Source organism: Sus scrofa, chromosome 4 (genome assembly GCF_000003025.6).
Source record: "Sus scrofa isolate TJ Tabasco breed Duroc chromosome 4, Sscrofa11.1, whole genome shotgun sequence".
In the NCBI taxonomy this organism is placed as follows: Eukaryota; Metazoa; Chordata; class Mammalia; order Artiodactyla; family Suidae; genus Sus; species Sus scrofa.
Window position 1 is genome coordinate 74,675,084 of NC_010446.5, and position 12,211 is coordinate 74,687,294.

A 12,211-nucleotide genomic window follows, 5' to 3' on the forward strand; every position below is an offset into this window, starting at 1 on the left:
CACGGGACAGTAACAAAAGCAAGATCAAATGAAACAGATGACATGATGAACACGCTTCATTTCATGCACGGCCGTGTTTTTCCTGCGAGATAAAGACTCAAAAGTAATTACCATGAACTGAAACTTCTGCCCTGATGGCCTCTGGCAGCCGGCAGGCAGTGAACGCCCAGCTCTCGCCACAAAGCCGATCGCCTTCTCCTTGGTGCCTGATTCCTCCTGGAACGTTACCAGCGGCTCAGCACCTCCACCGTGGTCAGAACACAGTGGAGAATCTCTGTATCTGTGTCTCCGATGCAGCATAAAGAGTCCTGTGGAAACCTATCAAACTGGCGAGCAGCAGGGCCGGCAGCCAATGAGGAGCGGCTTGGGCAGGATCCGGCACATGCTCTCTGAGACGCAGGCAGGCACCGGCGTTTAGCAGGCTGCTAATCTAATTATAGCCAGTTTGCTAGCACAGAGCGGTGGAAGCCAGGCACAGGGGCAAATGAAATTTTAATAAATGAAGCCCCGCAGACTAAGTCATCTTGATTTCCTTTCATTTTGAGGATGAATGTGTCCTCTTATAAACCAGAAGTAATTTTTAAAGTGCATTCTTGTTTTTCCTCCCATCTAGAGAAACAAAGCGTGGTCAAATCAATGTCTGGTAGGATCAGCTTCCTCCAACTTAACAGATTCCAAGGAATACGAAAAAGAATGTACACATAACGTGTAACTGAATCACTTTGCTATACAGTAGGAATTAATATAGGGTTGTAAATCAACTAGACTTCAATAAAATAAATTTAAAATAACTTAAGCGACTCTGGCACTGAGGAACACGTCGTCAACAGCAGGACGATATCAGTGGCAGTGCTGTAAAATCTCACTTTATTTACCCTGATTAGCAATTTGCCACTGATGTGTCCTAAAGTGCTAATGAGTCTCTCGATATAGTTTGAAATACCATGTAAATTTCCATCCATCGTGGAAATGTACTAATCAAGGTGTTAAAAATCATCATCTCGACTACAGGGGTGAACGATAACTCAGAAGTACAGGAGGTGGAAAAGGAATATCAGAAGTCCCTGAAAAGGAGAAGTGAAGGAAATCTGCCTATGGCTCAAATTAATGGTAAATTGAGTTCTTGAAGCCAAATCCGGTGAGAGGCACATTCCCACAGCCAGGTGCCAGGATTAGCTGCTCCCTCCTGTGTGACCTGGGGCCAGTGACTAGACTTCTCTGAGTCTTCGAGGCCATAGTGGGGACCACCCTGCAGCATCACGGCTAGTGAGCAGGGGCCTGGCATGGAGTGAGTTCTCAATTAAGCTATTATTCATAGCAGCAGTCTTTTCTCAACACCGCAGTGTCTCCCGTCTTTTCTGGCAGCAGATTTCTCAAGACCAAACCAAATCAAACCAAACCAAAAAACCTACCTAAACTTCTCTAGTTTCTACTACTTTGTCAGAAACACCATCTAGAAGTAACTGATGGTGACAGGCCACTAGCAGGCTTGACTAATCAACAGAACCATTGCAGGTACTCACGTAGTGACAAAGAGTATTTCTCCTTCTCTTTGGATCTGTATTAGTCACTAATTTCAGCTGATATCATATAAACTGGTCCCAAAAGGAATTTTTAGGAAAGCGGGGTTTATAATTGCATTTCGTTAATGATGTGCAATATAGAATACACACTACCGAACATTTGAAAAAGTGTTTTCTGTGCAACATAAACTGGGGAGAGTCGGTAATGTGGAGCTTGATTAGATTTAAAATGACACATTTATGTGAAAGGAGGAGAAAGGTCAGCTAGTCAAATGCAACTTTTGTCCCTGCAGCCTGTGTATCTATTTGTTTTCCCCTGAAGTCATTTGTGTTTTACAAGATTAACCGTCTTTCAACGATATTAATCGAATCTGTGAATTTGTTACACTTGTTTTCTGTAATTCTTCCAAACTGGCATGTTCTACCGGTCAAGTTCCAATCCAAGGGTAGCATGCAAACTTCTCCTTTCTGGAGTTTCGCTGTGCTCTGACTTTTCTTTGAACACCTTGACAGAAAGCTGACATGCTCAAGAGGCATCATGATTCGCTCTGAAGAACCCTATTCCCAGGGATTAACTCGTAACTATGGAAAAGAATGCTGACTAAGGGGCAGTCTTCGTCCCTCCATCCCTGTGTGCCAGACTGTATGGGAAATCAACTCAGGAAGAGACTGACGCGGCCCATAAACACCAAGGGCAAGTGAGACACTCATGGTCTAAACATCCAAGAGTGAAAAACTGGGTAGAAATGTAGACACAGACACCAACTGTGAGAAAATATAATGGAGACAAACTTCCTAAAATGACTGTCACCTGCGCTACCTCGAGGCAGCGTCCACGCAGACCACCAAAGCACAACCACCACTACAGGAGCGAAAACTCCACGAGGAATGGGCTCAGTGATTTGGCCTAGGGCACAGCTCCCTGGAGGCTGCCAGGATACTGCCTGGTAACACGTGCTGGCTCTCATCTAAGAAACGCCAGCAGCTCTGTCTTCTTCATGGATCAGGCTGCTAGATCCAAAAGGGGGCACTTTTAAAAAGCTGTTTGATTAATTTGTCTCATGCCTGTTTTGTGTAAGATATTAAACAGACACTTTGTAAGAGAAAAGAAGCAAGGATCCTTTCTTGGGTCTTATCTTTCAACATGTCAGGAGCTCACAGATTAGTGGGAAAAGGAGTAACAGTTAATTGCCCATCTTATTGCTACTCTGCTGGCGGAGCCTCGATTTTTTTGAAACAAAAATTTACTGGAGTATAGTTGGCTTAGAGTGATGTATTAGTTCCAGGTGTACAGCAAAGTGAATCAGTTATATGTATCCATTCTTTTTCCCCATATAGGTTATTACAAACTATTGAGTAGATTTCCCTGTGCTATACAGTAGGTTCTTGTTATTATCTGTTTTATACAGTTGTGTCTGCATGTTTTTCCCATCCTCCTAATTCCTCTCTCCCCCCCAACCCCACCAACGATTTCCCCTACGGTAACCATAAGATTGGTTTTGAAATCTGTGTGTTTATTTCTGTTCTGTGGATGTTCTTCTGAATCATTTTTTATTAGATCTCACATTTAAGCGTTATCGTATGAGGTTTGTCTTTTGCTGCCTGACTTACTTCACTCAGTATGATAATCTCTAGGTCCATCCATGCTGCTGCAAATGGCATCATTTAATTCTTGTTTATGGCTGAGTAGTATTCCATTGCATACACATACATCTTCTTTATCTGTTCCTCTGTCAGTGGACATTTAGGATGCTTCAATGTGAGCCTCAATTTTTTTTTTTTTAGGGCTGCACCTGCAGCATATGGAAGTTCCTATGGGTCAAACTGGAGCTGCAGCTGCCAGTTTATGCCACAGCCATAGCAAATGCAGGATCTGAGCCACACCTGCAACCTACGCCACAGCTCACAGCAATGCCAGATCCTTAACCCTCTGAGCAAGGGCAGGGATCAAACCTGCATTCTCATGGATACTAGTTGGATTCTTAAGCCACTGAGCCATGATGAGAACTCCGAGCCTCAGTATTTTTGTAATCTTAGGCATAAGAACTTTTGTCTTTGAACTTCAGTCATCACAGCCCTGATTCTGAAAAATTAGGCATTCACTCAATGAAGAGTTCGCGGCACCTACTCTGTGTAAGGACCATGCTGGACACTGAGGCCACTGCTGGGAGGAGACAGAGTCCCTGCTTCTCTGTGGTGTTTCCATTCTAAAGAGGGGGTACACTGAGTGATGCATTGTGATGATGGCTAACTGCTGTGAAAGCACTCAAGTTGGGGTGGGGTGTCCGGTCTGCAGCTGGAGGAGGCTTTGGGCTGGAGGCTGGGTGGGGACCCACAAGGTCCACAGCAAGGGCTGTGAGGTCTGGAGAGGAGGGGCTGGGGGCCAGCTGCAAACAGCACACTTGGGAGGAGGAGGAAAGCCTTTGGTCTTAGCCTCTGGAGACCTGTCGGCCAATCCATTCCTTCCAGCTCCCCTTCTTTTGGCTGCAAGGGATGAGGAGGAGCTGACGGTCACCCAGAAACGTCTACCTCACTGGACGGGTTTCCTCGAGTTCTGTGTTGATTCTCCATCCTCAGAGGACCAGAGAGGAGAGCATGTGTATCGGGAATGTTACAGCTTTCTTCTCTCCGAAAAGAAATCGAGGTTCATGTCCTAAAAATGGTTCTGTCTAAGCTCAGGGCTCCAACATAACTTCAGACTGGTCAGAACATTCCAACCAGAACTGGCTCTGTTTTGGTTGTTCACAAACTCCACCTGCTGCAGGGGACTCAGGGGGGCTGTGTCCGCTCTGAGGTCACCAGGGCTGAGGTTCCTCCTGTGGGGTCGAGGGGAACTCCAGCCTGCTCTCCTCCCCCAGCTCGGCTGAGGCAAGAGGGAGGGAGCAGAAGTCTAGGGTGGTCCAGGACGAGCCACAGACCCCAGCCCATGTGAAGAGGGGGGTGCTGGCGAGTGTTGGAACAGACAGCTCGTGGCATTTTCACCATGACATTTCAGGCCACCTTCGGGAAGTCGCTGCATGTGGAACTGGGCAGAGATGCCAACACTCAGCTCCCCAGCTTACTCGAGGGGCTCCCCTTCCAAGGATGAGGCTGTGACTGTGCCTTTTGGCCACTGGTGCAGGACAATTGGTGAGAAAGCACCTGGGTGTCTGGAGTCCATCCTTCTCTGTCCATAATACACACACATTCCATCCGCTTTTCTTTGCTTTTTTCTTTCTCGCTCTCTCTCTCTCTCTTTTTTTTTTTTTTTTTTGTATTTTAGGGCCTCACCCACGGCACATGGAAGCTAGGGGTTGAATCGGAACTGTAGCTGCCGGTCTACACCACAGCCACAGCAACACAGATGGAGCTGCATCTGTGACCTACACCACACCTCATGGCAACGCCAGATCCTTAACCCGCTGAGCAAGGCCAGGCTTGAAGCCATGTCCTCATGGATACCAGTCAGGTTCTTAACCTTCTGAGCCACAATGGCAACTCCTTTCTCTATTTATTTATTTATTTATTTATTTATTTATTGGTCTTTTTGCTATTTCTTGGGCCGCTCCCGCGACATATGGAGGTTCCAGGGGTCTAATCAGAGCTGTAGCCACCGGCCTACGCCAGAGCCACAGCAACGTGGGATCCGAGCCATGTCTGCAACCTACACCACAGCCCAGGGCAACGCCGGATCCCCAACCCACTGAGCAAGGCCAGGGACCGAACCCGCAACCCCAGGGTTCCCAGTCGGACTCATCAACCACTGCGCCACGACGGGAACTCCCTTTCTCTTTTTAAAAAGGATGTGGCATATGGGTGCTTGAGGCTGCTGGGCCACGGCTGGGCTGGGAGAGGCTGAGTCCGGCTCCTCTGTGGGCAGGTGTAGTCCTCGGCCCCCTCCCCCTTCAGATACTGAGCTGCTCATCCCGACCCATTTATCAGGACTTGTCCCCACAGCCTGAACTAGTGGCGGGGGTGGGGGAGGTGGGCACAGTGATGTGAGTCTGTGCATCATTCTGGGACCTCCGGGCAGCCCTGTGGACCATCATCTCGCCTGGCTGTGGGGCTGCGTGAGCCTCTCTGTGGGGCTCGGCACATCATCCAGGGTGCATCGTGGAGCATCTTCTCAGAAAGGCCCACACCTTCGCCCTTTCTTCTAATGATTCACATTTCCTAGACCTGGAGAAGTGAGAGCGAAGGGCAGGAGGCAATGAGACCTAAAGACTTAGGGATCTGGTGGCAGGCCAGCTCCAGCTCAGGCGACACTAGGTCATGAGGCTAGCTGGCAGCTGCTTCTGGGTAAGGTGCAGAAACTCTGGGGACCTGTCCAATCGCCTGAAACACACCCTGTCTATCTCCAAGCTGATGAGCCGGCAGCTCATACCCCATCAGGGAGGGACTTCCCAAGACTACAGCCCTGGCACAGTGGCCAGCACAAGTCAGTGGCTTGGGATGCAATGCCTGGCCCGAGGGTCTCCCAGGGCCCCGCCCCCATTTCCCTGAGCCACTCTCCTGCTACATCTCTCTGTTACAGACACACGGGGCCCCAGGTGGTCACAGCCTCTGGGGCCCTTTGTCAGTCTCAATGAGGGCGGTACTTTGGACTTTGAAATGACTTTATCAGGGTCAGTACTGCACCAGGACTAGCCCAGCGGGCCTGTTTAACTGAGGATGTGACTGCCTTCTCAGGCCTCGAAGCAAGAAGTCACAGGATGGAAGAAGAGAAGAATTTCTTATGTCTGAGATGAGCTCAAGAGTCACACAGCCAAAATGTCCCTCTGCCGTGCCTCTGACCCTTCCCCTAGGCTCTAGCACCCAGGAAATTCCAAGTGCCTACAGCCTTAGCAGGCCGCAGAGGTCTGCCAGCCCCCAAACCTCCTCACTGCTAAACAGACCCAGCCAGCCCCTGCCCTACACGAAACCGGGCCCCCTTCTTATGCAGAGATAACTTTTTGTAAGAAGCACAAAGATTCCTGTCCTGGAGGCGAGCTCTTGAACCTGCCAAGTTCAAGCATAACATGACCCAAATGAAGAAGATCCCACAGAGGGGCCTCTGTGCAGGCTGACAGGGTGAAGGAAAGAGGTGGCCTGTGGCAGGGTGAAAAGGACTGTCCCCTGAAAAGCTGCTAAGGCTGAAAGATTAGGGTAACATAAGATTTACTCCATAAATCTTGAAGTTTCCTAGTGGCACAGTGGGTTAAGGATCCAGTGTCAATGCTGTCGCACAGGTTTGGTCCCTGACCCGGGACCTTCTGCATGCCATGGGTGTGGCTAAATTTTTTTTTTTCCATGTTCTGAGGGCTGCACCCATGGCATATGGAAGTTCCCAGGCTAGGGGTCTAATCAGAGCTGTAGCCACTAGCCTACACCACAGCCATAGCAATGCCAGATCAGAGCCACGTCTGTGACCTACACCACAGCTCAAGGCAATGCCAGATCCTTAACCCACTGAGCGAGGCCAAGGATCGAACCCGCAACCTCATGGTTCCTAGTCGGATTCGTTTCCACTGCGCCACGACAGGAACTCCCCCAAAATTAATTAATTTGTTTAAAAAAAACTGAAATCTTGATGCAAAAAGCACACTTACATGCCTTATAAACAATCAGATGAAAAAAATCTTCATTAAGATAGTTGTCTCAATGACGTTTAACTGGCACTTATTTATGCTCCGATCATTCGCTGAACGCTGTGCTCAGATAGGGATACAGTCCTCCCAGGGCAGGGAAGGGGATGAGGGAACAGTGCCAATCACACCTGGACTGAATTCTCACACTGACGAGAAACTTCGCATACACCTTCTGCGTTGAGATGCCCCCAAATGCTGTCAGGGACAGGAGCTCACTGCTCCTCTCATTTCAGAGATGAGGAAACTGGCCCAGGGCTGTTACCCATCTGCTCAAGACACCAGACTCAGTTCATTCCTACTTTGCACCTCTTCTCACTACTGTTTGTCCCTACACATAAAAGATGAATTACTATAACCTATGGGTATAAAACTAGACATGGTCAAAAATTATCAAATAATCTGACATATAATAAGTACTACAATCTAATAATCAGATATAATAATACTTAGACATTATTATCTAATAAGAGCCATGAATTCGGTGGCAGAAGTTGTGCTGAGCTTATCAGCTCCCTCTGTTCCCCAATTCTACTGTGTTTTCTAAATGCTGGCATAAACATGTTTATGTCATCAATAATCTCCGTATCACCAAAAGGACCCAGGACTAGACTCTCTCTATTGACTGTGGGAATAATTCTTACAAAACCTCAAATTACAGTAAGTGGATTGATGTCCTAAATTTCAGCTCTGTCTCCTAAAGTGGAGTGTCTACACGGGTCGGTTACATGAAGTTTCCTAGAGTTCTCAGAGGTTCTGTAAAGGATCAGCACCAGTTCTGGAATGGAATGCTACACGTACCGTGCAAAACTGAGGCGGATAATCTTGCACGGGTAAGCCACGCTGCTATTTTAGACAAACGCTCCATGGAAGAACTTCAAGTATGCACGGCATGAATGTTCCTAATTAAGTTTGACAGCATTAACTTGGAAAGATTAGGCTTTCATGCAAGCAACTATGTAACCACGGAACACAATTTGGTATGATATTCGTCTAAGATCTTTCTGGAACTCGTAAAGTCAGTAGAAGCCAAAGGATAGCTGTTTTGAAAGGCGTCCTATCAGAACTTGGGAGGTTATATCCTGAAGGACACTCCCTGGGAGAGGTTATCTTGCTGGAACAATATTTTCATGTACTTCTCACCTTCTACTCTGTTATTTTTTATCCCAATCTAGCCATCTTCTAGCTGGTAACCTTGGGTAAATTACTTAACTTCCTCATGCTTGAATTTTCTCATCTCCACCATGATGACGGCATGTAATGAAATGAGTTAATATAGACAGAAAGTTTTAGGGAGTGCCCAGCCTTTGTAAATATCATCGAAGTTCTCCCCACTTGGCAAAATGAAAACATCCTGGCCAAAGAATATTAATGTAATTAGAAAAACTAACCCTCTCTAGAAAAAGAACTAGATAATAAAAATAAATAACCATCATGCCCTGAGTGCAACCCAGACGGGAAATGTTAAGAGTCTGTTAATAACATCTAAAAATTTTGAAACTTTTTTCTGGGGCAACATGGCAAAAACTTCCTTAAAATTTTACAAGTGTGTATACTTTTACTCGGACCACTCACTTTGGGAAAGCATTCTAAGGAAACAGCTGGGATCATGTGCTAAATTAGAAGTGATTAAGGGTATGCGCAAAAGAAAAAAAAGTAAGGAATTTATCATAGTATCCTCTAGAGAGCAAAAAGAAAAGAAAAAGAAAATCTTATTCAACAACAGCCATTACACAAATGACGAAGTAAAAATAAAATTAATGGAACAGTAGGCAGCTATTCAAATGATATTACAGAGGAGTATTTATTAAATGGAAATGCACCTGAATATTAAGTGAGAGCCACAAATCGATGTATGTTATGATTCTGTTTTTGTTAAAATTATCTCTGTGTAAATATGCATGTATCTATATAACTATTTATGGAGAAAAAGTCTAAACACAAATATCTCTAGGTGAATTTTATCTCCGCCTGGTTAACTTGTCTGAAATGTGTTTTTCTACAATGCTATGACTACTGTTGACCATAAAGTTTTAATTAAAGCTTGGCATTTTCCCCACTCCCATCCAAGGAAAAGAAAAAAAACTATGGGTAGCAAGTTTTGAACAAGTGACCATTCTAAAGTTTCAGGCGTGTAGGTTCCTGGCCATCGGCTCTGGCCTCTAGGCACCTGACATGCTGCAGCTCCACTAACTAACCAGCGAGTAAGTTGCAGCCTCAGCAAACGTGATTCTGATGTGCTAATCATTCTGGCGGTAAGTCAAACCATCAGGGTGGGAACTGAAAGTTCAGCCCGGATTGTCAGTCAATCTGCTGATGATTTTGAGGCATCAGAGCCTCTGTTGGCACTGAGGCAAGTTCTGGCTGCTAAGTACGACTGAGATATTCCTTTCCTTGGTTATCTGGATAATTCACTCCTTTTATCTAATGGTGCTCCTACACCCTTCAAAGATATGTCCAGGCTCAAATGCTTGGAAAGAAGCCAATAAGTTTAAGTGATGGAAACAGAGGAAAATATTCTTTGAATATAAAGTTAGAAACATTAGCATGATTAAAGACTGAGTGGGAACTTGGCAAGTTTCAGAAGCCTTTGGGTTGTTAGCATTCTAGTGGGAAGCAGGCTTAAAATCAGGTAAAGCGAAGCAATCACCTTCCAGGGTATCTGCTTCTACCGCCTCTATTTTTACTCTCGGTTTAAAAAGTCTTGCAAGCCATTGCTCAGTATCATTAACAGATAATGGTTCCCAGGTTTTGTTAGAAAGATATTTCTCCATTTATATGTGTATATTTTAAAGGTAATTTTATTATGTCTAGGGAGCAATTTTTAAAGCTATACAATAGAAATTAATGGGCAAATGGGATCTGTTTAACAGAAATTTGCCTTGTAGCAAACTGAGCTCTATTTCGTCTGTACTGTTAAGTGCGTACTTACGTGTAAAGCCAAGATTTTTTTTCCTTACTGAAAAGAATCACCCCCTCCCCAGTTTCTTTTCTGAATGTCAAATTTTCATCAATGGTGACTAGTTTTCTGATCTCGATTTCCAGCATTTCTCCCGCCTCTATTTTCACATGTAGAGATCTTTTTCTATATTTTCTTTTACAGCCAAGAAAACCATTTTTCATCATGTAATCCCATTCAAGGCAGGGCCGATAATTAGAGAAGCCTTTTCACTGAACAAGGGTAATTCTCCTGGAAAGTTTACCACTCAGCGATTTGGGCAGAAAACACACTGTGTCCTTCAAGAATGAGGAAGAAGTTACTGGAGGAGAAAGAATCCAATATGAACATCTGAACAGCTTCTAAATAAAGACGAAAATCTGTGTCACTTATTCGAGGTTCCTTCTTGGGTTAACCATGTACACTACACAGACGAAGGAAAGAAAAAAGTCGTTCCTCCAAAGGGCACTGAGACAGTTTGTAAATCGCTGGTGATATTTGAAAGTCATTTCTGCAGATATGGGTTCGCTCCACGCAGGGCACCTTCTGAGGCCCATATCAGTGTATCAGGGGGAACAAGCACACGGAAACGATAAGCCTCACTGAATATTACTTTTCTCATGTGTGTGTTATTAGCTTTGATACTGGAAGGGATTTGAAGGACATGAATTCACCTTAAAGGAAACTTTCTTGGGCTTCTCTTTTACTTTATTTTCCAAGTCAGATTACAAGCTCATTTAAATTTCAAGTATTCGATTACACTCCTCCTGAATGACTGCTCCAGATCTTTGCCAAGTCAGTGCTCCCATTCAGGGCAGAGCTATTTTAATTCCATCGCAGGCAGGTCTCCTAATGAAGAGGAGAGTTGAAATTCCTCTTATGTGGAAGAGCGCAGGGTGAATGTTTTTTATTATAAAGTCTGAGTCAAGCCTACACAAGTGGTTTTTGGTACTAAATTATACAGGAGGCTTTTACATTAATATCGCAGACATATTCTGCCATGGGAAGAAAATAGCATGAAGCACCTGACAGGTGAGTGCAAAGGCACCACGGGAGTCGACGGCAGTGGAGGGAGGCACCCACCTGGTTTCATGATGGTCTTTGTACCTTTTATAGACTAAAGCTTTTGAAATTGTAATCGCCTTCCTCCCAAAAGCAAGCATAATCTTCACATCCATTTTTAGTATTGCTTAAGAACAAAAATAATTTGAATATGTGATGTATGTCAGTACCAGGCTTTAAAAAGATAGTACCTGGTGTTCCATTATCCTCAAATGGGGGGGTGGGGGAGAAGTGGGTGGTTCAGGGTTAATTGCATTTTGTCTACAATGGGCCCAGCTCACCCACATATGAGAGCGGGGCTCCTGGCTTCTCTGGGGGAAACAAACAGGAAATCTTATAGGCCTTGGTCCTCCATCAGTGGTAATAGGTGGTCCATGTGAGGGGAATCAATACTCCACCCCCTTGAGAGGCTCCTGTGAAAGCCAGGGTCCCCCACAGAGGAGCAAGGGCTTCCTGCTCCAAAACCTAGCCTGGGTCAGGCCAGGGGAGGAGGAGAGAGAAGAAAAGTCTTTTGATTTTTAATTACAACTTTTCTTAAAATGTCCTCATTTTCAGCCATAGCATCTACACAGAATTTTTTCTATTATTTTTTCCCACTCGAAAAATAACTGAATTTCTGTCCTCCCTAGAAAGGCTGAGGCTGTGTGTTTTCTGGAAGGATGAAAACAACATCTGCTGGCCACCAAGAGAAAGCAGTCCTAAAGCACTGTTGGAACTTCCATATGCCTCAGGTGCAGCCCTAAAAAGACAAAGAAAAAAAAAAAAGAAGAAGAAACAAGTTAGATCAATGAAGCAGAGATTAGAAAGGGATCCACAGACATGCAACCAATCTTTGACACAGGAACCCAACATTCAATGAAGAATGAAAAAGCCCTTTCAACGAATGATGATGGAACCACTGGATACCCATTTGAAAAAAAAAAGAATAAACTCTGACCCCTACCTCACACCAAACATAACAACCTGAGACAGATCAGAGACCTAAGAGTTAAAAACTAAAACTATGATGCTTCTAGACAAAAACAGGGGAGAATATTTTTGCACCTGTGGGGTAGGTAAAAATTGCCTAGAATCACAAAAAATAC

General features: G+C 45.1%; 1 protein-coding gene across 4 annotated transcripts in view; it reads right to left on the minus strand.

The window, feature by feature from the left end:
- Nucleotides 1-12,211, minus strand: part of FAM110B (family with sequence similarity 110 member B) — a 134,536-nt gene that overhangs the window by 63,631 nt on the left and 58,694 nt on the right. Inside the window, exon 1 of one of the 4 annotated variants that reach the window (XM_005655361.3) lies at nucleotides 112-2,862. The exons of the other annotated variants lie outside the window; for them this stretch is intronic. The gene's annotated coding sequence lies outside the window, so the exon portion shown is untranslated. Of the gene's footprint in view, nucleotides 1-111; nucleotides 2,863-12,211 lie in introns of those variants that run through there. 4 annotated transcript variants of the gene reach the window in all.